Below are 27,289 nucleotides of genomic sequence, written 5' to 3'. Positions count from 1 at the left end.
ATCAGTGTGCTACAGATAAAACTGCTTCAGCTTATTTGCAATATCCATGCTCCATCTGATCCAGAGCGGTGTTTCTGATGGTTTATCTTGTGTGCCACAAGGACCTCCCCCCGCCTTCCCTGCCATGTGTCTAACCCAGCCTGTCTCCACAGCTGGCTAGCCGAAAGGCAAAACCAACTGGCTGCTGCCTTGGGGCAGGGTGAAGATGTGGGTAATGGATCGGAAAGGAGCAACTGTCGTTCTTCAAATGCTCTTTATGGCTCCAGGTTCAGGAAGGTAAAGTTGGAAGACCTGTCCGTATTAATGGGTTCCAGGGTCTGGATTTATTGAGTGGTCCTCAGGCAAACCAAGATGGTGAAGCTAACCTTGGAGTGGGGGCATTCGCGCGCGCACACGCACACACACACACACACACGGCAGATAGAGCATTCCAATAGAGAACAGCCCACCTGGACAGTTAGTCTCTGAAAAAGGTGTGTACGCCAGGCCAACGACAGATATTTACAAACATGCAAATTCTGATTAGGAACAGGCCATTCATTCACTCCAGACTGCTCTGCCATTCAATAATATCACAGATCGTTAACTTATTCACATTCTTCCCTTCCTCCCCATTTACCTATAGATGTCTGCCTACTTCTGGTTTAAAAACATTCAAAAACATAGCATGACACAATCCAGGAGAAAGCAGCCCGCTTAATTGGCACCACGTTCACCCCCAGTAGCAGTAGTGTGAACCATATATAAGATAGACTGCAGAAACTCATCCATTCTCCTTCCAAACCCATGACCACTTCTATCTAGAAGGACATGGGAATACAGATACATGGGAACACTATCCACTGGAGGTTTCCCTCCAACTCACTCACCATCCTTGAACTCATGATTACCAGACTTGGAAATATATCACCATTCCTTCAGTGTCTCTGGATCAGAATCCTGTAACTCCCCTCCCTCACTGTACGTGTAACCCCACTATACTGTTCTCTATCTGTAAAATCTTCCATACCATTCTGTTTTGACACGATCACCTTGATATCTTGTTGTGACCTTTAATTACTTTGTACAGTTTTGGATTACTTGTTACTTTGGTTAGACCCTTGGCATGAAACTCTTTGACTCATCATGTTATTCCAGCCACTAGGTTTGTCTCCAGCACTACCTTATTTTTAATTTTTTATAATTATCTCTCTCCACCTCAATTAGATTATAGGTTATCCCTTTCATTTGCTATTCAGCTGTTGACACTTTACTCACACCATCTGACACTTTTGATCACCTGCAAAGACTTGTTATGCAGCCCTTCGGCACTCCACTCACACCATATCTTTTGATCTCTCTGCCTATAAACTCTGTGCCTGTGGGCTTCTCTTCACCTCACCTGACGAAGGGGCAGCTCGTGATTTCAAATGAACCTGTTGGACTATAACCTCGTGTCATGTGACTTCTGACCTTGTCCACTCCAGTCCAACACCGGTACCTCCATGTCATCCCCTCCCTTTCGGCATTGTGGATCCACCTACAGCAAGTGGACTGCAGTGGTTGAATAATGCAGCTGACCACCACCTCCTCAAGAGCAGCTCGGGACAGGTAATTAATACCAGCCCAGCCAACGACACCCCTCTTCCACGAGCGAAAAAAAAAGAAAATCATAAGGAAACAAGCTGTTGGAAACCCCTTAAACGCAATAGTAACTTGATAAATATCCTTACACAGGATAATGAAGACCAGCAGTAAATTCGATAGTGACAGATTTCATGAGTATAGTAACAAGCTGTTGGTATGGATGGACACGTGGCAGCTGAAATTGAACAGGGAGGTGCAAAGTGATACATTTTGGATGAAAGAATGAGGGGCAATATAAAATAAAGGTTATAATTCTGAACAGAGGAGCAGAGAGACATGGTGTATCATAAATGCTTGAAGATGGATGGTGACATTGTAAAAGGGGGTAATAATGACAGGGACGATAAGCTAGAAAACAGCCATAAAAGTGTGAAGGAAGGACATTCTGGTGAACCTTCATACAACACAAACTTGGTCTCAATTGGAAAAGTGTGTTCATTACTGCTCACCACAATTTGGGTTGGATGTTAAAAGGTTAAAAGCAGGGTGCAGAACAACAACTGACATTTATCAAACAGCCTTAACATAGAACATAGAAACATACAGCACAGAACAGGCCTTTTAGCTCACGATGATTTGCTGAGATTTAATCCTAATGTAAAATATAATAACTTAACCTTCACACCACTCAACTCACTGCTATCCATGCGCATGTCCAGCAGTCGCTTAAATGTCCTCAATGACTCTGCTTCCACCACCACAGCTGGCAACACATTCCATGCATTCACAACTCTCTGCATAAAGAACCTACCTCTGCCGTCTCCTTTATACCTTCCTCCTAATATCTTCAAACTATGACTTCTCGTACCAGTCAGTCCTGCCCTGGGGAAAAGTCTCTGGCTAATGACTCTATCTATTCCTCTCATTATTTTGTACACCTCGATCAGGTCTCCTCTCTTCCTCCTTCTCTCCAGAGAGAAAAGTCAGAGACTTTTCAACCTTTCTTTATAAGGCAAGCCCTCCAGTCCAGGCAGCATTCTGGTAAACCTTCTCTGCACCCTCTCCAAAGCCTCTGTATCTTTCCTATAGTAGGGCGACCAGAACTGGACACAATATCACAAGTGTGGTCTCACCAGAGACTTGTAGAGCTGCAACAAAACCTCGCAGCTCTTAAACTCGATGCCCCTGTTAATGAAAGCCAAAACACCATCTGCTTTCTTAACAACCCTATCCACTTGGGTGGCAACTTTGAGCAATCTATGTACTTGAACACCAAGATCCCTCTGTTCCTCCACACTGCCAAGAATCCTGTCTTTAATTCTATATTCAGCATTCGAGTTCGACCTTCCAAAATGCATCACTTCGCATTTATCCAGGTTGAACTCCATTTGCCATTTCTCAGCCCAGCTCTGCATCCTGCCTATGTCATGCTGCGGCCTGCAGTAGCCCTCTATACTATCAACGACACCTCCAACCTTTGTGTCATCTGCAAATTTACTAACCCACCCCTCAACCTCCTCATCCAAGTCATTTATAAAAATTACAAAGAGCAGAGGCCCAAGAACAGAGCCCTGCGGGACCCCACTCAACACTGACCTCCAGGCAGAATACTTTCCATCTACAACCAACTCTCTGCTTTCTGTCAGCCAGCCAATTCTGAATCCAGATCGCCAAATCTCCCTGTACTTCCTGACTTTATGAATGAACATAATGCAACATTCCAAGGCCTTTCACAGCAGGGTTCAGAAAGTAAGTGTAATCCCGAGTCACATAAGGTGAAATCGAGATGACAGAAAAAGAGGCAGAAAAGATTTACAGGAATGGCTATGTGAGCACGGTCAGGGCCGAGGGACCTTAGCTATGTGGCTAGATTGGAGAAGTTTGGATTGATCTTTTCAGAGAAGGTTGAGAGGAGACGTGATTGGGGTGCTCAAATATCACAAAATGTTCGGACACTGCAGATCAGAAAAAAACTGACAGAAAGTCGAGGGGAAATAAATTTAAAATGAGAGGCAACAGACCCAAAAACAACAGGAAGGAAAAGGGTCTTAGAACACAGAATGGCAAGGCTTTGGAATATCCTGCCCAAGAGAGTAGTGGAGGCTATGTGTTTGAAAAGAGAGTTAGATAGTTATTTGATGTGAGGTTCAAGGAGAGTTCAGCCAGGACTTTTGCTGTCTTATTGACTGTGAAGACCCTGTGGGTGGGAAGTATCGTGTTCGGAAAACAGAATCAGAGTCAGCCATGACAGTCCCTGCCCTGAATCACCACAAATATGGTGGCACCCAGTTAAGTGAAGAATCATCAGAACTGTCAGTCTAGGTCTAACAATACCCTCAGGAAAAGAGAGAAGGGTTGAAGGAGAAGCACACACACCGGGAAATTCCCTGAAGCATCACACCTAGAAATCCTGACAAGATATCTTCAGACTGGAATGTCAGTTATCTTGGTGATATTAAATATTCAGCAATATTGTGTTTTGATATGAATTGATCAGTGTTACTGTTCCACTGGGGGTTGCCATCCTCCACTGCAATCTCTAACTGTGCCAGAGCTGACTGATTAAGGAGTCTCTGAGCTGAACAACAGATGCTACACAATGATCAGGAGCTGGAGTGCAGGCTGGTGTTTCACTCTAGCCGATATCAGGACTATTGCTTTTTCTTGATTTATAATAATGAACTGGACTTGGGTGCATGGGACATCATTAAAAACTTGGCAGCTTTGTAAACTGTGGAGAGGTCAGTCACTAAGCTCAGTAGGCCAGAGAGAGGCTGGTACATCAGGCAGCAGAAATGGAACGCAGAAGTGAGTGAGAGACGTGGTCAGAGCAACAAGGTGACGCAACACAGAAGGTGCAATTGTCGAACAAACGGCAAGCAAAAATTCCCATTTTCTGGACCCACTTGGATTCAGCATCATAATGTAACATACCTTGCTCTTAATTGATGCTAGTGCCCTCTCTTGAGTGGGGGACTGTTGATGTTTAAGGTTGCATGCCACTCAACAAAGGGATAGACCCATCTGTGGGACCTAGAATTATACTGTCTGCATCCCTGATAGCCAAGCCCACACCCAGTGGCCCCAGCAATTCTAAATCGGGTACAGGAGCGAGATGGATCTAGGGGTGTATGAGTGCTAACCATTGAATGACAGGGTAGGTTGAGAAAAGAAGCAACTTAAACAACATATGGGAGCTTTGGCTAAATAAATGGAGGCATATTGCTGTTATAAAACACTGATACACCTCAACTGAAGGACTGTGGCCAATTCTGGGCACCATATTTTCAGAGGCACAGACATTGGTTGCAGTGAGAGACTGCCAAAGCTGGTGTCAGAAAACAGAAAGCTGGTTCCCATTCAAGTCCCCATCAAGGGCCTGAGCCCAAACATCAAGGTGGACACTCCAGTGCAGCCCTGAGGGAGAGCAGGGGCTACTGCAGGGACCATCTCTTGGAGGAGACCATTAAAGCAGAAGCTCTATCCACCTGCTCAGGCTGATGCAAAAAAAATCCAATGTCGTTCCTTCAAAAGGAGAGCGGGGCTGGTTGTCCCTGGGACCCTGAGTGAAGCTATCCCACAATCAGCGTCATGATCACAATGTCCTCTGTGGGAGGTTTCTGATTGCAAGTTGATTGCAAAGCACTTTGAGACTGCCAGTCGACGTGAAAAATGCTACAGAAATGTATGTTTCAACTCTCCTTTGAAGGGTTTGATGGCAGGACCATACTCGCAGCATGCTCCTGCCCAGCTCTCTCTCTTAGTGGAACCTGGACTCCCCATGTTGGCAAAAAACAACTGGTTATTGCACCATTAGAAACTTTTCTTTTAAACTTGGAAGCTTAGAAAGAGAGAAAGACAGACAGACTGAAAGAGTGAGTGAGAGAGTGAGAGAGTGAGTGTGAGTGAGAAAGTGAGAAAGAAAGTGTGAGAGAGAGAGAGGAAAAAAGCGTGTGTGAGAGAGAGAAAGAGAGGGAGAGAGTGAGAGAGAGAAAAGAAACATTAGATATTTTTAAAAATGCCTATTCTTCATTCAGGAAATGAAGAGTGTAGTTAGCCCTGAAGGGGTTAGTAATGATACTTAAGGCAGCGGAGGGGGGGATGCTGAATGTGACTGAGGTAATTGAGCAAAGTGCTTCCACAAATAGCAAAGCTCCAGAAGTTTCGGAGCTTCAGCAGAACTGGTGGCTTGTATTCCTTCTTTTAACCACTGCCTGGCACTTGTCCAAAGCAGGTGGGATGTGCTTCATTTCAAGTGAGACATTCACACTCTAAGGTGTCATCAACCTCTGCATCCTTTTCATTTGCTATCTCCATGGATCTATTCCATCCAAGGAATTTTTCAGGCCCAGAGACGCCAACAGCGTATTATGGACGTCATGGAGCCTCAGGTGACAATTTGGAAGGATACTGGCCAACTTTCATCAGTGGCCTGCACAGTGAGATATGGGCTGAAAGGTGAGAAGAGCAATGTGGCACAGTGGTTAGTGCTGCTGCCTCACAGCGCCATGGACCTGGGTTCAATTCCAGCCTGTTCTCCCCATGCTTATGTGGGTTTTCTCCCACAGTCCAAAGATGTGCAGGTTAGGTGGACTGGCCATGGGAAAACTGTCCAGGGATATGCAGGATAGCTGGAATAGCCATGGGAAATGCAGGGGATAGGATAGGGGGTGGGTCTAGGTAGGATGGTTTTCAGAGGTTTGGTGTGAACTCGATGGCCTGCGGGGATTCTAGTACAGAAGGGGTTTGATCATTCTCCTGTTGCCAACACCCGCTGGGCTGATCTGCAATTGCCAGTGTAGAATAGTGTGGTGTGAAGGAGCCCCTCAGGACAGGATGGGTGGAGGGGAAAAAACTTCTATCAGAAGTCCATTTCTCTGCCAGGCAGAAGTGTTGAGCTCCCTGGTACTGAGAGAATATGGTATTGATCAAAGGGAAATACAATTAACTCTTGGTTCATCCTAATTGTAAGGACTGTACTATCTTCCAGCTGTTAGCCTAAGAAAGATTGTATTATATAGGAAGTATCCAGCCTGAAGTAGATAACAAATAAGACACAAATGAACAGACACCTTTCAGCAAATTACAAGCCAGTAATCAAATTCAATAATTGAGATGATGTGATAAAGCTGGACATTTGACCCCCTCATTAAATTGCAATCTTATGTCCATTGAAATCATTCCGAATAGTTAATGTTTCTTACAACCATGTTTCCTCTTTGAGCTAATGGATAGTTCTGTCCTCTTAATGTCACGTGTACTTGGAACAAGAACAATCAAATTGCTGCAATGAACCTGCTCCCTGACTTTAATAAGCTCTGAACCAAACTACTTAGACCCTGACTTGAGGTGGAGTGGCAGATTTGTTCCCTGGAATCTCACAACCCCCTTTAGCCCCAGGCTCTATACAAGTTAGGTGCATGTTGCAAATGTCCAATAGAGGAGATGTTACTGCCTGTTGGGATTTCAATGTGACAGAACAGCCCAGATGAGCAGGTTTCTTGCTGTTGGGGACACACTCGTTCGCTTGGCTCGTGGGAACCCAAACAGTAGAATGCCAGCTCCCACAGACGGGGTTATCCCTCCAGGTGCACCAGTGAGTCGGGCTTGCAACTTAAACATCAAGCTAAAGAGAGGGCACTTGCATCAAGTCTGTTAAATAAGGAAACAAAGTACACTATATGACCAAGCTCAATCCAAGTGGGTCGAGGGAATGGGAACTGCTGGCTGTTTGAGCTAAAGGCCCACAAGCTGTCAGTTTTAATCTTGTCACCAGATCATTTGTAAACTGCAAAAGACTCTTTTTCTGGAATGAAACAGGTTCCTGAAGCAGGTTATGTTCACCTTAGCTGCGGGTGTCTGCACTAAACCACTTACCAAACTCACGGGTAATTATGAGCAATAGGTTCATATTTCCCATTCCACACACAGAATGACAACCTGGTTCAGTGAGCCAATACTAACTCCACATCAAGCTCAATTCCCCACTCTTTTCTTTTAATACTTTTCTTCAAATCTAACTCCTTCCCAAATGTCACGACTGACTTAACAGCCAATTTGTAGCAGTCTTAACAACACCATGAATAAACATGCCTTTTATCGTTCCCCTTTAACCAGAGGTTTACATCATTGAGGGAGACCATTCAGCCCATCTGAATTCCCTCTCCCCACTGTCAATTTCCCTCAGAGGGCATAACGAGCTCTACCTCGGCCATGACCTCTGAAAATATTCCAGGTCCCCACAAACCTGTGTCAATACGGTAAAGATCTCTAAACTAACTTATCTCAGTGATCATCCTAAATTGCCATATTTTCTTCGCTACCTTCTCAAGTTTTCTTTCCTTCTTAAACTCAGCCAATAAAAATTCTCATTCATTTTACAAGTGTCTATCAAAACTCCTGTGAAAAAGCTGTTCAACTCCAGTGACAGAAGTTCCCAATATCTCAGGTGTCTGCCTGACTATAACTCCCCAGGCCTGGTATTATCCTGGTAAACCTATACTGTGCCGCCTATGCCTTCAGTGTTTTATAAATAGTTGTTTCACAATACAGAACTGGAGTATTGTTGAAAGAAAATGACAGTTTTGTAGAAATGTTTTGTCTTACACATCAGGACAATTTGCAAGAATACCAATTCAAGGGAAAAATCAAAATGTATACTGCATGAGAGGAGATTGATTAGCAAGCGCACGCTAAATCGGTCGAGGCGAAAAGGACATGCTGTTTAAAATGATCTGCTAACCTTTGACACATAAATGAGTAATGCAATATATGAATTTCAATGCTGGGGTGATGCCACATTTGTAGGTATTATGTACCAAAGACTGGTGGAGCACATCAAATAGCATATTACCATGATACCCTATTTAGGGCTGTCTGGTAGGCTCAGTGTGGCATTCTTGCATAATCTGTAAACATTTATTAATATATACAGCCCTGTCCTTGTAGAAAGAAAGAACGCGTATACACACACACACTACACCTACTTGCATCAAAATAAGTGACAGCTATTCACTGGTTAATTTCTCAAGGGAATGCTCTGACAAATCTGGGTTAACCTGTCTGGTTTAAAATTTAAACAAAGCCCAACAATTGTCTGTCAATTGTATTATTAGATGCATTCTCCATGGCAATGTCTTGAACAATCAGAGCCACATTGCAAGGTGAAAAGCCTGATCAAAATGTGCCCTGTTTCTTCAATATTCTCTCTATGATGAGAGTCTAAGACAGTACACAGGATTCCATCCTTGGTCTAATTATTGTCAAGTGGAAATGTATTTGTACTTCTTTATTCATGTATTTGCAAACCAAACTATTATTCCCTTTATTTTCACAGCTATCACAAATCAACATCCAGAACCACATGGAATGGTGTGTTTTATGCAGTGAGTTTTCCCCATACCACCTTGCTCTTCAGAATTTCTCTGTCTCGTGACCTTTGGTTTCATTCCCATGATGTATTACTTCAGACATCAGTGCTGCAAGTCTTTCATTGTTTACCCACCCTCTTAGCTTGTCACTATCACTGTGTTCTGCTGTTGTGTCCCCAGTGCCCAAGTAAAGAAGTTACATCTATTCCAAATCAAGGTGGGTACAGCAAAGAGACCTGGGATGCACCATTTCTCAGCCATCACTAACGTGAGTCATGCCCTCTAACCAAAACCCTTCATTTCTTGCCCACAGATGCTGCTATACATCTCTACTGTTACGATTCTCCTGTTGGGAAGAATCTCCTCCCAGTTCCTTGGATTTCCCATCGCAAATTTAAAGGAAGATTGACTGATTAGATTAGATTTCTTACAGTATAGAAACAGGCCCTTCAGCCCAACAACCAACTAACCCTCTGAAGAGTAACCCACCCAGACCTATTCCCCTACTCTATATTTATCCCTGACTAATGCACTACGGGCAATTTAGCATTACCAATTTACCTGACCTGCACATCTTTGGATTATGGGAGGAAACCGGAGCACCCAGAGAAAACCTACGCAGACTTGGGGAGAGTGTGCAAACTCCACAGTCACTCAAGGCAGCAATTGAACCCAGGTCCCTGGTGCTGTGAGGCAGCGGTGTTAACCATTTAGCCACCGTGCTGCCCTCTTACTTGGAGAAATTATGTAAATGAAAAGTATTATGTTGCTGACCCTAGGATTGCACTCAAAAACATCATGAAAACTCTAGGAACTGGTTATTATAATAATCTAATATATTTTACCCAAATGTTTCTGAAAGTTCAACATGAAATGAACATGAACCAAGTTGTCAAAACATGGCTCGATTGGTAGATCGCTTACAGAGTCCGAATGTTGAGGGTTCAAGCTCCATTCTGGGGCTGGATTACACCAGCCTACATTGACACTCCTGTGGCAGTGTTGAGGGACTGCAGCACTGTCAAAGGTGCTGTCATCTCAATAACATATTAAACTGAATGGCTGCCCTCTCAGGTGTCGGTGTACTATCCCATTCCAGTGTCAAATAGAAACAGGAATAGGTGCTGGCCCAATATCTATCCCACAATCAATCAACACCCAATCATCCAGGCAATTTTCCATTGCTGCTGGTGGGCACCTTCCTGTATGCAAATCCGTTGCTGTGCTAACTGCATTATGACAATGGCTACACTGCACTTTAGTAGCTGCATGTGTGTTGGCAAGTCCCCTGTGATCACGAAAGGTGCAAGTTACTGCTTTATCCTTTACTGTTTTCCTACTATCTGTCTAATCACTCCCTTCTTCATAAGAAGCGAGTTAAATTTGTCAAACCTAAGTTTCTTTTAATAAATTTGGTTAGCTTGTCCTTAATCATGCACCATATTTAGGACAGGAATATAAACTAGCTATTTCCAACTCTCTACAACAATTTGCATTTGTAAGGACGAGTAAGAAATTGCTATCTGCTCTCAGACTCTTCAAGTAGTATTTCAATGTGTTTTCTCCCCCAGAACCAATTCCAGGTATCTAACAAATCACATCGTCTCATTCTCTAGAATACCTTTACTCTCGATCCACCATCATTTACAACATATAGTGGGAACATATTAAATATTTTATCTCCAACTACCAAAATTAGCTTTTCCCGTCTTTCCAAAGTGAATTACCCGAACAACTTCAATGTTCCTGATGTTTATAGAAGTAATTATTTTGTTTTACATTATCTGTTGAGTTTTCTTTAATCCTTTCCAATCTCCTACTGCACCTCCCTACTCCATCGCTCATGCCTTCCTTTATCATCAATAGCTCGGATTTTGCTACATCAGCCCAGTTTAATCTCTCGGAGGTAGATTTTGACTTTGCGCCATTGTCATAAATGTGTAAGAATGATTGGTTTCTTTAAGCAGTCATGGTCCATCCTATATTTCTAAAGAGAGACGGTCAGAATCTTTATCCCCCAGACTTAAAACAAGGCGGGGGTGAGGGGGGGCATGCATTTAAGGTGAGAGGGTGAAAGTTCAGAGGAGATGTGAAGGGCAAGTTTTTTTTTACATACCGAGTGGTAGGAGTCTAAAAAGGTGCTACAGGGGGTGGGGGAGGCAGATAAAATAGGCCCAGTGAAGTGACTTTTGGATAAGCACATGAATATGCAAAGAGATGAAAGGATATGGACCAAGGACAGACAGAAGGGTAACTTAATTTGGCATCATGTTCAGCACAACTACTGTGGGCCGAAGGGCCTGTTCCTGTGCTGTACTATCTATGTTAGAGAGTGAAGTTCGTTAAAAATACCTTTAATATTCCTCTCACAGGACTATATCTTAATTCTTCTCAATCTATTTTACAATTTAATAACTCCCCCATGATGACCCATTATCTACTTTGCCAGCTTTTCCTGAAGAAGGGCTCATGCCCGAAATGTTGATTCTCCTGCTCTTTGGATGCTGCCTGACCTGCTGCATTTTTCCAGCAACACATTTTCAGCTCTGATCTCCAGCATCTGCAGTCCTCACTTTCTCCCAGCTCTTTCGATAACAAGGATGTTACCACGGTTAGAGGGTTTGAGCTATAGGGTGAGGCTGAATAGGTTGGGGCTGTTTTCCATGGAATGGAAGCTGAGGGGTGACCTCAGAGGTTTATACAATCATGAGGGGACTGGAGAGGGTGATCAAAACTAGAGGACATCGGTTTAAGGTGAGAGGAGAAAGATTTAAAAGGAACCTAAAGAGGCAACTTTTTCACGCAGAGGGTGGTGCGTGTATGGAATGAGCTGCCAGAGGAAGTGGTGGAGGCTGGTACAATTACAGCATTGAAAAGGCATCTGGATGGGTAAATAAGTAGGAAGGGTTTGGAGGGATATGGGCCAAGTGTTGGCAGGTGGGACTAGATTAGGTTAGGATACCTGGTCGGATGGACGGGTTGGACCGAAGGGTCTGTTTCCATGCTGCACGTCCCTATAACTTGCAAAATACTGATCTAGAGAAATTCCAAAAAAAAAGTAATGGTCTTGCACTTTTGATGCTATCAGGATGTCCTAAAAGTGATTTAAACGTCAATGTATTATCTTAGAAGTGAAGTTGCCATTGCCAATTTAGAAAGACAGCTGTCATACTGCAAGCTGTAAGGCTCAAAAAAAATTGCAAGTGAAATAAGCATCAGATTATTTGTCTTGTCCCAAATGGGGTAGTTTTAACACAGCAACCACCCTGAACTGAAACCTCAACCTAAACAATAACTTCACTCTAACAACATGCATGACTCTTCCTTCAGCAATCTTGGAATTTAAGTTTAAAGTTCACCCAGTGTTGTTGTGCAAGGTTGAGACTCATTGCGCTGCACTGTTGACCAATCTCGCCACTATCCAACTTCCACTGATCAGTCACTTGCAACATATGATAAAAATTGTCCTATTCCTGTCTGGTTTTTAACTCAAGCCATGTGGTTTCTATCCTTACATAGCCTCCATGAACATCCAAATCATTCCAGTGCAGCAAAAACATCCTTCTTATCAGACCCCTTTCCCCCTCTAACTCCAGGAATATTCACTTCATAGTCCTGTCCAAATCTGAGTCGCTGAGGGTGGCATGGTGGTTAGCATTGCTGCCTCACAGCGCCAGGGGCCCAGGTTCGATTGCAGCCTCGGGTGACTGTCTGTGTTAAGTTTGCACATTCTCCTTGTGTCTGTGTGGGTGTCCTCCAGTTTCTTCCTTTCAGTCCAAAGATGTGCAGGTCAGGTGGACTGGCCAGACTAAATTGCCATAGTATCCTTACAGGAGAAAGTGAGGACTGGGGATCAGAGCTTAAAAATGTGTTGCTGGAAAAGTGCAGCATCTCTTCAGCCTGACCTCCTGATGAAGGGCTTATGCTTGAAATGTCGAATTCTCTATTCCTGAGATGCTGCCTGGCCTGCTGTGCTTTGACCAGCAACACATTTTTAAGCATAGTATCCTTACAGGCCAGGGTTAGCCATGGAAACCATGGGGTTACTAGGGTACGGAGCATGGTCCAAATGGCCTGCTTCTACACTGTAAAGACTCTATAACCTCTGCAATAGCTGTCACCCTGTGCTGTGGTGAGCAGTAATGATTGTTACTCTCCAACTGTGTTTTAATTGCTTTGTGCATTCATTTACATACCATTAGATACAAACGTCAAGTTTTGGAATATTTGTCTTTTGTTTTGAAACATCGATGTTCCTTGCCCAGGTATTACTAAGCACAGTTTCAAAGTGTCTTTTCCACTTTCTCTCTCGATAATATTTTCTGACAAGTTTATTTCAGTTAAGCCTGCAGCTTCCATTCTGAAAGCTTTCAAAAAAAAAACCATCCCCTCTCTCTCTTCTAATCCTGTGTTTATGGCCCTTGTTACTGAATCACTGATTAGTGGAAATAATCTTTTTCTATTTACCCTCTCAAAATTTCAAAACCGCCTTTTTGATCCCAGCTTAATCTTCTCTGATCCAGTTAATGCAGGTCTACGTTTTTCCAAGTCTCTCATTGCAACTGTTGGCTAAATTAGACTAGCTTAATGTGAACAGGGAAAACTAGAGAGATAAAGCTGGGGAGGTGTCATGGGATCATATTGGATTGACCCTTCTGCCCCCTCAGTGCTGGTGTCTTCCCAGTGAGCTAATCCATTACCCCGAATGTACAGCACAGAAGGAGGTCAGTCAGTCATCAGGATTTCCCAGCTCTTAGAGTTAGAGAGTCATAGAGATGTACAGCACGGAAACAAACCCTTCGGTCCAACTCATACATGTGACCAGATATCCTAAATTAATCCAGTCTCATTTGCCAGCACCCAGCCCATATCTGTCTAAACCCTTAGAGTCATAGTGTCATAGAAATGCACAGCATGGAAACAGACCCTTCGGTCCAACCCGTCCATGCCGACCAGCTATCCCAACCCAATCTAGTCCCACCTGCCAGCACCTGGCCCATATCCCTCCAAACCCTTCCTATTCATATACCCATCCAAATGCCTTTTAAATGTTGCAATTGTACCAGCCTCCACCACTTCCTCTGGCAGCTCATTCCATACATGTACCACCCTCTGAGTGAAAACGTTGCCCCTTAGGTCCCTTTTAAACCTTTCCCCCCTCACCCTAAACCTATGCCATCTAGTCCTGGACTCCCCCACCCCAGGGGAAAGACCTTGTCTGTTTATCCTATCCATGCCAGTCATGATTTTATAAACCTCTATAAGGTCACCCTCATCCTCCGACACTCCAGGGAAAACAGCCCCAGCCTGTTCAGCCTCTCCCTATAACTCAAATCCTCCAACCCGGGCAACGTCCTTGTAAACCTTTTCTGAACCGTTTCAAATTTCACAACATCTTTCCGATAGGGAGGAGACCAGAAGTGCACACAATATTCCAACAGTGGCCTAACCAATGTCCTGCACAGCAGCAACATGACCTCCCAAACCCTGTACTCAATACACTGACCAATAAAGGCAAGCATAGCAAACGCCACCTTCACTATCCTATCTACCTGCGACTCCAATTTCAAGGAACAGCAATCCTGTTAATCCTTTACCCTCTTTTCTCCATGTCCCTGCAATGCTTTTTGCTTTCAGGCATGTATAGTATCTACTATCCTATTGCTGGATCCATGTGCACACCTTTCCAGACACTTCAACACAGCAAATCCCTACTGACAGACTGTCCATCCCTTCCAATCTGGTTCCTCCTGAGGGCCAGCTCCAGCCTCACTACTCAGGCACTGTCCTTCCCTGGCCTCTCCCTCACCGCCCAAGACAAGCCAGAATTTCCAGCCTCAGAGCTTGCCACCTCATGGCAGAAAGCCTTCCTCTTACAGTTTACAAACTCAAACAACTCCATTCGTCACAGCAACCAATTATTCGGTGTTCGACTCAGGGGGTTGGGGTGACGCTCACGCCGTTAGATTGGAAAAGGAGGAAAGAGAATGGAGAAGCAATTGAAATGGATGGAGGTGGAAGACAGTTGGTCCCATACGGAGCGAATCCAGGGGTAATAGACAATAGGTGCAGGAGTAGGCCATTCAGCCCTTCGAGCCTGCACCGCCATTCAATATGATCATGGCTGATCATTCCTAATCAGTATCTGCTCCCTGCCTTATCTCCATAACCCTTGATTCCACTATCTTTGAGAGCTCTATCCAACTCTTTCTTAAATGAATCCAGAGACTGGGCCTCCACTGCCCTCTGGGGCAGAGCATTCCACACAGCCACCACTCTCTGGGTGAAGAAGTTTCTCCTCATCTCTGTCCTAAATGGTCTACCCCGTATTTTTAAGCTGTGTCCTCTGGTTCGGCACAGGATCATGAAGGATCGTCAGTTCTTGGCCTGTAAGGAGGCAGCACGGTGCCTGAGTAGTGAGGCAGAGAGGAGGCCCTCAGTGTGGTTTGAGTCAAGCAATACACATCACCTGACAGAAGGTCAGAAGTGAAGGAAGGGAAGGGGTCAGACAAAGAGGGTGATGACATCCTGGCTTGTAGGCACAACCAATGTGCAGCTTTCAGCAATGTCAGTGCAGGAGGCAGGTTTGACCCAAGTGTCCTACTGCCCTGAAAACAGCACCAGGTTGAAGATGTACCTGGTGCAGCAAAAGCCTTGGACTTGAGGCAGAAGCGGAGTGTTTTGCAATGTACAAAACTGAGCTGCTCACAAACTATTGGGTGGACATCCTCCAGCGGTAAGATGGAGACGGTCAGGATCAGGAGTGCCAGGTACAGATTGGCACTACCTTCATAAATATTCCCTCCCCCGTCACTGACACCCAGTAGCAACAGTGTGGATCTACAAGGCGCACTGCAGAAATTCGCCGAGGCTCCAGAGATAGCACCTTCCATCCTCCACAATCTAGAAAAACAAGGGCAACAGCCACAAAGGAATAGCACCATGTTCCCTCCATGCCTGACTTTTAAATATATCATCGTCCGTTCAAAATCCTGGAATTCCCTTGCTCACAACATTGTGGCGTTACCTACACCAAATGGACTACAGCGACTCCAGAAAGCAGCTTACCACCATCTTCTCAAGGGCAACTAGGTCTCCTTCCTATAAGAGGGAAATTGTGAAACTTGAAAGGGTTCGGAAAAGATTTACAAAGATGTTTCCAAGGTTGGAGGATTTGAGCTACAGGGAGAGGCTGAATAGGCTGGGGCTGTTTTCCCTGGAGCGTCAGAGGCTAAGGGGTGACATTATAGAGGTTTATAAATTCATGAGAGGCATGAATAGGATAAATAGTAAGGTTGTTTCCCTGGGGTGGGTGAGTCCAGAACAAGAGGACATAGGTTTAGGGTGAGAGGGAAAAGAGATAAAAGGGACCTAAGGGGCAAATTTTCCACGCAGAGGGTGGTGGATGTATGGAATGAGCTGCCAGAGGAAGTGGTGGAGGCTGGTACAATTACAGCATTTAAAAGGCACCTGGATGGGTATATGAATAGGAAAGGTTTGGAGGGATATGGGCCGGGTGCTGGCAGGTGGGACTAGATTGGGTTGGGATATCTGGTCGGCATGGACGGGTTGGACCGAAGGGTCTGTTTCCATGCTGTACATCGCTATGACTAGGAACAGGCACTAAATATTAGCGCAGCCATCAATGCCCACATCCCATGTGTGAATAAAGATGCCCACTAGAAGCCCTCTGTGGGGGTAAGAGGACTCTTGTCTTCTGTGTTTGGGAATTCATTCACGTTTATTGACTGGAGGCAGGGCAACTCAGTTAGCATCAATTCCAGATGGAGTGACTTGCATTGACAAGTTTCTAAGTAGTGGCTTCAGCTTCAAACTGTCATCTAATTGCAATCAATCCACAAGCTTCCAGGCTGGAAGCAGGTCCAACAGTCTCTTCTGAAAACAGTCTCTGTAGCGCCATGGAGAAAGAGGAGAGTGGAATTGATTGAATAGCTCCTTCAAGGGGCCAGCACAGGCATGTTGGGCTGAATGGTCTGCCTCTGTGTTGTCAGAGCCCACTGGAGTGAAAATCTGCTTGATTGGGTGAAGTGGCCAAGTTTACACTTGACTTCTTCCCCGGTAATTTCAGCAATCAATACAATACAGACAGCAAGTAAAGCCTAGGTTGCACCTGATCCTGTCAATTTGCCCTCAGGTGACTTGAGGTTCACCCTGCTCCTATACACTCCAGGGTGCTGCAAGTTTCGCAGTCATGCACCTGGGGCCAAGAGAGATTGGACTCTCCTCAGACACAAAGAAAATGACACTGACCTTCAACACCGTCCTTCACACCAACCAGCCCCACCTTGAACTCAGCAAACAGTCTCTATCCAGTTAGTGAACAGATAAATCTCCAGCCAGGCTGGTTTTTTACAGACAGCACAGAGATACAGCACGAGGCTGCCAGCTACAGTGAGGAGCCGTCTCCCCCACCACAGCCACCTCCAACACTGTCAATACATTGCTGCAAATGAAAAGACAGGTCTTAACCTGGAAACCTCACACTTGTTATTTAAAAAGCATTTTAAAAAGCTACTGAAAAATCAAGACTCCCTTTTGTATAGTCGGATTTGGAACCCACTCATGACAACAGAATTTTAAAAAAACACAGAAAATGGTGATGTGCTCTGATATCCTGGAAATAAATTCCAAACGTGGATAAGACTAAGGCAGTGTTCCTGATTGTAATCGGAATCAGTATAATATCAGTGTTACCATGACAGGGCTACATTTATATAGCTGGGTAGTGGACCAACAGAATGTGACGTGGCTGTTTTCCCTGGAGTGTCGGAGGCTGAGGGGTGACCTGATAGAGGTTTATAAAATCATAAGCTGCATGGATAGAGTAAATAGACAACGTCTTTTCCCTGGGGTAAGGGAGTCCAGAACTAGAGGGCATAGGTTTAGGGTGAGAGGGGAAAAGATATAAAAGAGACCTAAGGGGCAACTTGTTCATGCAGAGGGTGGTACGTGTATGGAATGAGCTGCCAGAGGAAGTGTTGAAGGCTGGTACAATTGCAACATTTAAGAGGCATTTGGATGGGTATATGAATAGGAAGGGTTTGGAGGGATATGGGCCAGGTGCTGGCAGGTGGGACTAGATTGGGTTAGGATATCTGGTCGGCGTGGACCGAAGGGTCTGTTTCCATGCTGTACATCTCTATGACTATGACTCTAAATCATCCAGTTGTAGGCACCGTATCTAAAATGAGACATCTCGCCTTTGCAATTTCATTTGCTGCCACATGAAGCAAGTTTGGCCCAAGTGAGTAATGATGTTGGGACCACTCTGTTCATTTAGACAGCAGTGCTAGCTGATGATTTTGGTACGATCCAAATCACACCATACAAATCCAATCAAATTATCAGAATCTCTTCGGTCAACACAGAAGTGCATCCCGCATGGAGCGCAGAGATTGTGATATGGGCCTGTAACCCAGGAAGGAGAACAAGGAGAGATGGATTCTCCATAATTAGGCAGTGAATCTTGTTGCTTTGAGGATTGATGGAAGGTGTGAATGACATTGGGAATTGAACCTGGCACAAGGTAACATGTGCCAAGCTGTTCATGATACTACTGCAACTACACACACACACACACATATCTGGATTGTGAATAAAGATTGGGAGCATCCTGGTTGATTGATGCACCTAGTGTGTTTCTGGGGCACTGCCAACCAGGAAGACCCAGGTTCATCCCCTGATCTCCTCCACACTGCTCTCTGCCAGTGCAACACCAGCACCTTGCACTAGGAAGAAAGGGAGAGAGAAGAGATTCAGACGGGTTCCCTACATTTGACTGTGATCCAGCGATACCCGTGCAAGTGCTGGGTAAAGACAGAATCCAGCTCAGCTCCATTAGGTTCCAGTAGCCGGCTGCCTCAGTATACAGGCTCACGGAGCAGCATCTGTAACCCAGCAACAGCCAGGGCAGGGCCTTCAGGATGGAGGAGGGCAAAATGGGAGCAGGAAACAGATGGTATCTGTTTGCGATTTGATTTATTGTCATGTGCACCTTGGTACAGTGAGATGTTTTGTTTTGCGTGCAGGACAGGGAGATCATACCATACAAAGTGCAGTAGGGTATTGGAACAGAGCGAGGGATACAATGTGTCGGCTGTACAGAAGGTGCACAAACAGCAAGATCAACATTTGAAACTGGAAAGTCTATTCAGCGGTCTAATAACAGTGGGGAAGAAGCTGTCCTTGAATCTGTCTGTCCATGTGTTTAAGCTTTTGTATCTTCTGCCTGATGGAAGAGATTGAGATCATAACCCGGGTGGGAGGGGTCTTCGATGATGTTGACTGTCTTCCCGAGGCAGTGAGAAATATAGAGGGAGTCAATGGATGGAAGGTTGGCTTCCATGATGGGTCTGGGCTATGTTCATGAACTTGCTGTAGTTTCTTACAGTCCTAAGCAGAGCAGGTGCCGTACCAAGCTGTGATGTATCCAGAGAGAACATTTTCTGAGGTGCATCTATAAGTATTTGTAAACATCTTTATGGACATGCTGAATTCCAGTGCAGCACACTGACTGTAACTGCAAACTTCCATCACAATGAGTAAGGTTAACCAGGAGGCTTTGAGGATTGCAAGGCGAGGGCTTAGGGTGGGAATGGCAAGAATGCAAATTCAGTTGGGATCAAATTGAAAGTTCACAGCAACGTACCATCACATCATTGGCAAATCTTGTAAATGCATTTCAGAGCAGAGGTGTACTGAGTTTAGATTCCCATTCCCGCATGTTTTGAGGATCAGTCGGATTATTGTCAAGGGCCTGTCAGCTTGTTCGGAGGGTGTCAGATAAATTGGCAAGAGGCCACAAACTCGTCATTATTTCAGAAGCCCAGCACAGCTTGATCACGTCAAACAAACAAACGGTCCTTTCTGACCTGCCGCCAACTCACGCAGCCTCTGCAGAAATTCCCTGAATCCCATCCCAAATGCCAAACACTCTGAGCTCGAGAAAATTCCCCAGGCTCAGGGGCCACTCAGTGTGGGATGTATATCCTTTCCCAAAGCCTCAACTTCTGAATCGACCATCTGCAGCGACCCCCCCCCCCCCCCTCTAAACTCTCCTGCAAGCTTGACATTGATGGGGTGCAGCCGAAAGAATATGGACAAACACATTTGGGTTTCCGTTCTGCTATTTATAATTCTTCAGCTACATTCCCTTAAATCCAGAGCTGAAAAAGGCTCAAACTCCACAGGATTCCAAGCTCTTCTTTTGCTCCCTTCACACTTACTGCTGTGACCAAGCGGCCCCTCACCCAGACTTGCACATTGGATCCTTCCTCCTACCCTCAGCCTCCCCAATCTAACAGAATCCCTCCTTCCAGCCTCCCACCCTCTCTTTGATCTTGTCGCTGAGAACTGCCAGGGTGCCAGTGGCTTGGTTCGCTCTATCCGAGTTCTCCGCGACCCTCCAATGCGCAGGTCTCTTGGCACCAGTACGGAAATCCTCATCAAACCTGGAGACAAAGAGGCTGCTGTTGGGAGAGTAGGGCCTCTACATTGACTGGATCCCAAATACCAACTTTGACAGCCCAGGATCACAGGCGCACTGCTGAGCATGGACCATCATCCCCTGAACTAATACTCTCTCACCCTCCCTCCTCATCTGCAACACCAAAGTCCCACAAACTCATCCACAAATCTGCACCGGCCTCTTTCACCTCCTGATAATCCTGAAGGATCTCGCAATCTTAATTGGTTTTCCTTCACTCACCGACTCACCCAACTTTTCTATTATACCAGCATCTGCAAAATTTAATATTACTCACCGTGGAACTGTTTTGAGATTATTTATTCGACAAAGTTCACTGGATAACTGGAAGATGCATTAATCAGTCTAAGAAAAGGAGTAGTCACTGTGTGAGTGGATAAAAGATGTAGCATTTGGTCAGTGGCTAAGTGTGGCTGTAGAGATATGTATTCAGTGGGCAAGTGCAACTGTACAGCAATTCAGCACAGTAAGGCTTACTTACTCATTTGTAACGCTGCTTAAGTACGGTTTTCTCTCTTACTGTAACTGATTAAGCAGCCTAGTGGTTAAGAAATCTTCAAACTCTTATTTAAAATAAATCAGCATCTATTTAAAGAATGGCTGAATCACCTTCGTGTCACTAATGGCGTGATTTCACCATGATCGAGTCAGAATTATCACAGTCTTTTTAAACCTGATGCACATTGAGAGGCATGTTCTTACACAAGGTAAAGCTTTACACACGCTGTACCTTCCACAGACAAAAACTGGCTTTGGAAAAATACACCACTAACTACCCCCACCCTCCCAAAAGTGCAGTCCTTGTTCAAATGTATGTGGGAACCTGCATCCACTTTCATTTGAACAAGAACTCACTTCAGGGAAAAGAATGCATCGTTTATGAAATAAGATCACTTCCATTTCAGGGTCAAGGCAAACGGTCAGGAACAGCTGCTCAGTGCAGGATTCCCAACAATCAGAGGACAGTGACCCTCAAAAGGAGAGCTGTTTATATCTCAGGCTTGACAGAAAAAAAAAGCTGCTACCAGTGATCAGCCCTTCCCTTTCCTGCACCATCTTTGCCAACCTCACCCGCAGTCATTGGCTCTCCTTTAAAACTGGAACCCAGGGCGCTGGGATTTCCTCTCTCCTCAGCGTTGGGAATTATGAACCCTGCCCCCCACCAGCTGTTACAAGGATGGCCACGGATCTACTCGTGGACGACACTTCCTTTTCCTCTCAGCTCCTGGAAAATGCCCAGGAGGAACACGCTCAAACACCAGGCTAGCTGCAATATTGGAGTCTGACAGCTGTAGACCCACTCGTGGATCTGACCAAATGATTTGGGCTGACACTGCAGAGCAGGACCAGGGGAGGGGCTGTCCTGCAGATCAAAAGGTAAACCAAAGCATGGTCTGTTTACCAAGTGAAACGCCATTGCATTATTTGAAGGGCACCATTTCTCTCTCAACTGGTAATACATGACGCAGAGTTTTCAACTCATTGCATTTCCCTTCATAACATTTGGGGGAATGGCTCCCACCACCAGTGATAGACTCGTAGCTGCTGGCATTTCACTGCACTAAGTGATTTCTCTCGGCACAATTCTGGTTCAGAAAGGCTTACTCGAGAACAGCAAACACAGTGCAGTGAGGGGGCACGCTTTACCTGAGAACACAAACACAGCGCAGTGGGGGAGGTGGGGGTGGGCTTTATCTAGAAGTGCAAACAGCACAGTGGGGGGGGGCTTTATCTAGAACTGCAAGCACAGCACAGTGGGGGGTGGGGGGGTTTATCTAGAACTGCAAATACAGCACAGTGGGGGGGCTTTATCTAGAATTGCAAACACAGCAGTGGGGGGGTTTTATCTAGAACTGCAAACACAGCACAGTTGGGGGGGCTTTATGTAGAACTACAAACACAGCACAGTGGAGGGGGGGCTTTATCTGGAACTGCAAACAATGCAGTGGGGGGGCTTTATCTAGAACTGCAAACACAGCGCAGTAGTGGTGGTGGTGGTGGTGGGGCGGAGTGCTTTATCTAGAACTGCAAACAGCACACTGGGGTGGCTTTACCTAGAACTGCAAACAGCGCAGTGTGGGGGGGGGGAGTGGGGGGGTTTTATCTACAACTGCAAACAGCGCAGTGGGAGCGGGGGCTTTATCTCGAACTGCAAACACAGCACAGTGGGGTTATCTAGAACTGCAGACACAGCACAGTGGGGGGGGCTTTATCTAGAACTACAAACAGCACACTGGGGGGGCTTTATCTACAACTGCAAACAGCGGAGTGGGAGTGGGGGCTTTATCTCGAACTGCAAACACAGCACAGTGGGGTTATCTAGAACTGCAAACACAGCACAGTGCGGGGGGGCTTTATCTAGAACTGCCAGCACAGCGCAGTGGGGGGTGCTTTATATAGAACTGCAAACAGTGCAGTGGAAGCAGGGGCTTTATCTAGAACTGCAAACAGTGCAGTGGGAGCGGGCTTTATCTCGAACTGCAAACACAGCACAGTGGGGGGTGCTTAATCTAGAACTGTCAGCACAGCGCAGTGGGGGGTGCTTTATATAGAACTGCAAACAGTGCAGTGGAAGCAGGGGCTTTATCTCGAACTGCAAACAGCACAGTGGGGTTATCTCGAACTGCAAACACAGCACAGTGGGGTGGGGAGGTGCTTTATCTAGAACTGCAAACACAGCACAGTGGGGGGGCTTTATCTAGAACTGCCAGCACAGTGCAGTGGGAGCGGGGGCTTTATCTAGAACTGCAAACAGCACTGTGGGAGCGGGCTTTATCTCGAACTGCAAACACAGCACAGTGGGGTTATCTAGAACTGCAAACACAGCCAGTTGGGGGGTGCTTTATCTAGAACTGCAAACACAGCACAGTGGGGGGGTGCTTTATCTAGAACTGCAAACAGCGCAGTGGAGAGGGGCTTTATCTAGATCTGCAAACAGCACAGTGGGGTGGGGGCTTTATCTAGAACTGTAAACAGCACAGTAAGGGGCTTTATCTAGAACTGCAAACACAGCACAGTGGTGGTTGGGTTTTATCTAGAACTGCAAACAGCACAGTAAGGGGCTTTATCTAAAACTGCAAACACAGCAGTGGTGGTTGGGTTTTATCTAGAACTGCAAACAGCGCAGTGGGGGGCTTTATCTAGAACTGCAAACACAGCACAGTGGGGGGGCTTTATCTAGAACTGCCAGCACAGTGCAGTGGGAGCGGGGGCTTTATCTAGAACTGCAAACAGCACTGTGGGAGCGGGCTTTATCTCGAACTGCAAACACAGCACAGTGGGGTTATCTAGAACTGCAAACACAGCCAGTTGGGGGGTGCTTTATCTAGAACTGCAAACACAGCACAGTGGGGGGGGTGCTTTATCTAGAACTGCAAACAGCGCAGTGGAGAGGGGCTTTATCTAGATCTGCAAACAGCACAGTGGGGTGGGGGCTTTATCTAGAACTGTAAACAGCACAGTCAGGGGCTTTATCTAGAACTGCAAACACAGCACAGTGGTGGTTGGGTTTTATCTAGAACTGCAAACAGCACAGTAAGGGGCTTTATCTAAAACTGCAAACACAGCACAGTGGTGGTTGGGTTTTATCTAGAACTGCAAACACAGCACAGTGGTGGTTGGGTTTTATCTAGAACTGCAAACAGCGCAGTGGGGGGGGGGTTTATCTAGCACTGCAAACATAGCGCAGTGGTGGTGGTGGGGGGGGGGGGAAGTGCTTTATCTAGAACTGCAAACAGCACACTGGGGGGGCTTTACCTAGAACTGCAAACAGTGCAGTGTGGGGGGGGGGGGGGGTGGGGGGGCTTTATCTACAACTGCAAACAGCGGAGTGGGAGTGGGGGCTTTATCTCGAACTGCAAACACAGCACAGTGGGGTTATCTAGAACTGCAAACACAGCACAGTGCGGGGGGGCTTTATCTAGAACTGCCAGCACAGCGCAGTGGGGGGTGCTTTATACAGAACTGCAAACAGTGCAGTGGAAGCAGGGGCTTTATCTAGAACTGCAAACAGTGCAGTGGGAGCGGGCTTTATCTCGAACTGCAAACACAGCACAGTGGGGGGTGCTTAATCTAGAACTGTCAGCACAGCGCAGTGGGGGGTGCTTTATATAGAACTGCAAACAGTGCAGTGGAAGCAGGGGCTTTATCTCGAACTGCAAACAGCACAGTGGGGTTATCTCGAACTGCAAACACAGCACAGTGGGGTGGGGAGGTGCTTTATCTAGAACTGCAAACAGCGCAGTGGGGGGCTTTATCTAGAACTGCAAACACAGCACAGTGGGGGGGCTTTATCTAGACCTGCCAGCACAGTGCAGTGGGAGCGGGGGCTTTATCTAGAACTGCAAACAGCACTGTGGGAGCGGGCTTTATCTCGAACTGCAAACACAGCACAGTGGGGTTATCTAGAACTGCAAACACAGCCAGTTGGGGGGTGCTTTATCTAGAACTGCAAACACAGCACAGTGGGGGGGTGCTTTATCTAGAACTGCAAACAGCGCAGTGGAGAGGGGCTTTATCTAGATCTGCAAACAGCACAGTGGGGTGGGGGCTTTATCTAGAACTGTAAACAGCACAGTCAGGGGCTTTATCTAGAACTGCAAACACAGCACAGTGGTGGTTGGGTTTTATCTAGAACTGCAAACAGCACAGTAAGGGGCTTTATCTAAAACTGCAAACACAGCACAGTGGTGGTTGGGTTTTATCTAGAACTGCAAACACAGCACAGTGGTGGTTGGGTTTTATCTAGAACTGCAAACAGCGCAGTGGGGGGGGGGGTTTATCTAGCACTGCAAACATAGCGCAGTGGTGGTGGTGGGGGGGGAAGTGCTTTATCTAGAACTGCAAACAGCACACTGGGGGGGCTTTACCTAGAACTGCAAACAGTGCAGTGTGGGGGGGCTTTATCTACAACTGCAAACAGCGGAGTGGGAGTGGGGGCTTTATCTCGAACTGCAAACACAGCACAGTGGGGTTATCTAGAACTGCAAACACAGCACAGTGCGGGGGGGCTTTATCTAGAACTGCCAGCACAGCGCAGTGGGGGGTGCTTTATATAGAACTGCAAACAGTGCAGTGGAAGCAGGGGCTTTATCTAGAACTGCAAACAGTGCAGTGGGAGCGGGCTTTATCTAGAACTGCAAACAGCACAGTGGGGGAGGATTTTATCTAGAACTGCAAACACAGCACAGTGGGGGGGGGTGCTTAATCTAGAACTGCAAACGGCGCAGTGGGGGAGGCTTTATCTAGAACTGCAAACACAGCGCAGTGGGGGGGGCACTTTATACAGTCCCCAACCAATATCTTATGAAAAGAGCCAGGTGACATTAACACAGAAACGATGGTTGAAAAGGAGAGTGCGCAATGTCGTATCCGTTATCCCTCGGAGCTGTGCAGAGGTGACACCAGTTTCCATTTATGCCCAGACCCTGAAATTATTTACTCCCTGTTTATAGCACGAGCGCCCAGCAACTTCTACAGTCGCTCACCTTTCCGCGTCCACACCAACGCTTCAATAATTAAGTGCAATGAGCATCAATAATAAACAGACTCACATCATCAAACAAAGTCCAACAGAACATCATCAGCACCAACAGCTCAGCTCAGAGACGACACATGGGTAAAGGAGAGAGAATCAGTCCCTGTGCTCCCAAACTCCCAGGTTTTGTTGGATGAGAGGAAGCCTCAGCTATATGAGCACAATAAGCCCCAATCATGGGAACACTACATTATTCAGAAACCTCGATGCAAAACTAGCGATTGAACAAGGCAGTCATAAATTAGCGCAAAGCAAACAAGGTCTTAGAAACCGTCATTTCATTTTTGAATGAAGGGATGGGACTGATCAAAGGAGACAGAACAGTACAGTCCCATTCAAAACAACTGCAAGTGAAAACACAGCAACTGCTGGGATCCTGGAATGCTGTCTGGTGTGCCGGGAAATTGCAAAGGAATCCGAGTCCCCTAGTGTCCCTCTCAACACTGGAATTCGTAATTTGTGGCTTCCTTTTCCGAACACTTTCCCACAAAAAGAGGGGGGGGAGGGCCTTGAGGCCTGGAAAGCTGCAGCCCAGCACATACCACACGGTAATGATCTCCTCACACAGACCAGCAGCCTCTGCACAGCCCACTGGAGAAAGCAAACCCAACTCACACTGTCACTCGAGAGAAACAAACTAAACCACACGGCCGTTGGATCCCAGCATCCCGTGGGCACAATTCCAACAACCACTTTCCAACTGCTCTGGACCATTCCGTAGGATTTCCTTTCAAAATCCTGGGAGACTCGAGGTTTTATATAGAGAGAGAGACACACACAAAAATGAGGATATCCTCTTAGATATTCCAGGGGAAGAGAGAGTGAACATGTAAATATTCAAGCCACGCCATTTCTTCATACCATGTTTAATCAGCGAATGTTTTAACCCCCTCAGTGAACTCACAATAAGCAAATATATCAGCACTCACTGACACAGCCACCCTCCCACTACAATAGTGTGGGGAACCCAGAGGCAGCACTCTGATCAGTGTTACAAAAGGATCAATTTCCAAAGGGTTAATATTGATGCAGGGTAACACGCCAAAAAGATTTAAATTATTATCCCCAAACCCCACTCCCTCATCATACCCTCACTCAATCCCACCACCCCCCCTCCCAATGTTCTCCCCACTTTCCTGACTTAAGTTTCCAGCTTCCTGTGATTATCACCTCGAGCCCCTATTCCCAACACGGTTTACTTCACCCCCCACACTTCTACCGTCAACCCCACCCAATTTACTCCAACCCAAACCCCAGGTTCCCCCCACCCTCAGGTAACCTGCCCCAGTTCCCCCCTCCCTCCTACGCACT

General features: G+C 46.1%; 1 protein-coding gene across 7 annotated transcripts in view; it reads right to left on the bottom strand.

Moving 5' to 3' along the window:
- LOC132833830 (kazrin-like) overlaps window positions 1–27,289 on the bottom strand; it is a 704,169-nt gene that overhangs the window by 356,313 nt on the left and 320,567 nt on the right. The gene's annotated exons all lie outside the window — the stretch shown is intronic.

Source organism: Hemiscyllium ocellatum, chromosome 37, assembly GCF_020745735.1.
Source record: "Hemiscyllium ocellatum isolate sHemOce1 chromosome 37, sHemOce1.pat.X.cur, whole genome shotgun sequence".
NCBI lineage: Eukaryota > Metazoa > Chordata > Chondrichthyes > Orectolobiformes > Hemiscylliidae > Hemiscyllium > Hemiscyllium ocellatum.
The sequence above is the reverse complement of the archived record's forward strand: the minus strand, read 5'-3'. Positions and strand labels throughout refer to the sequence as shown.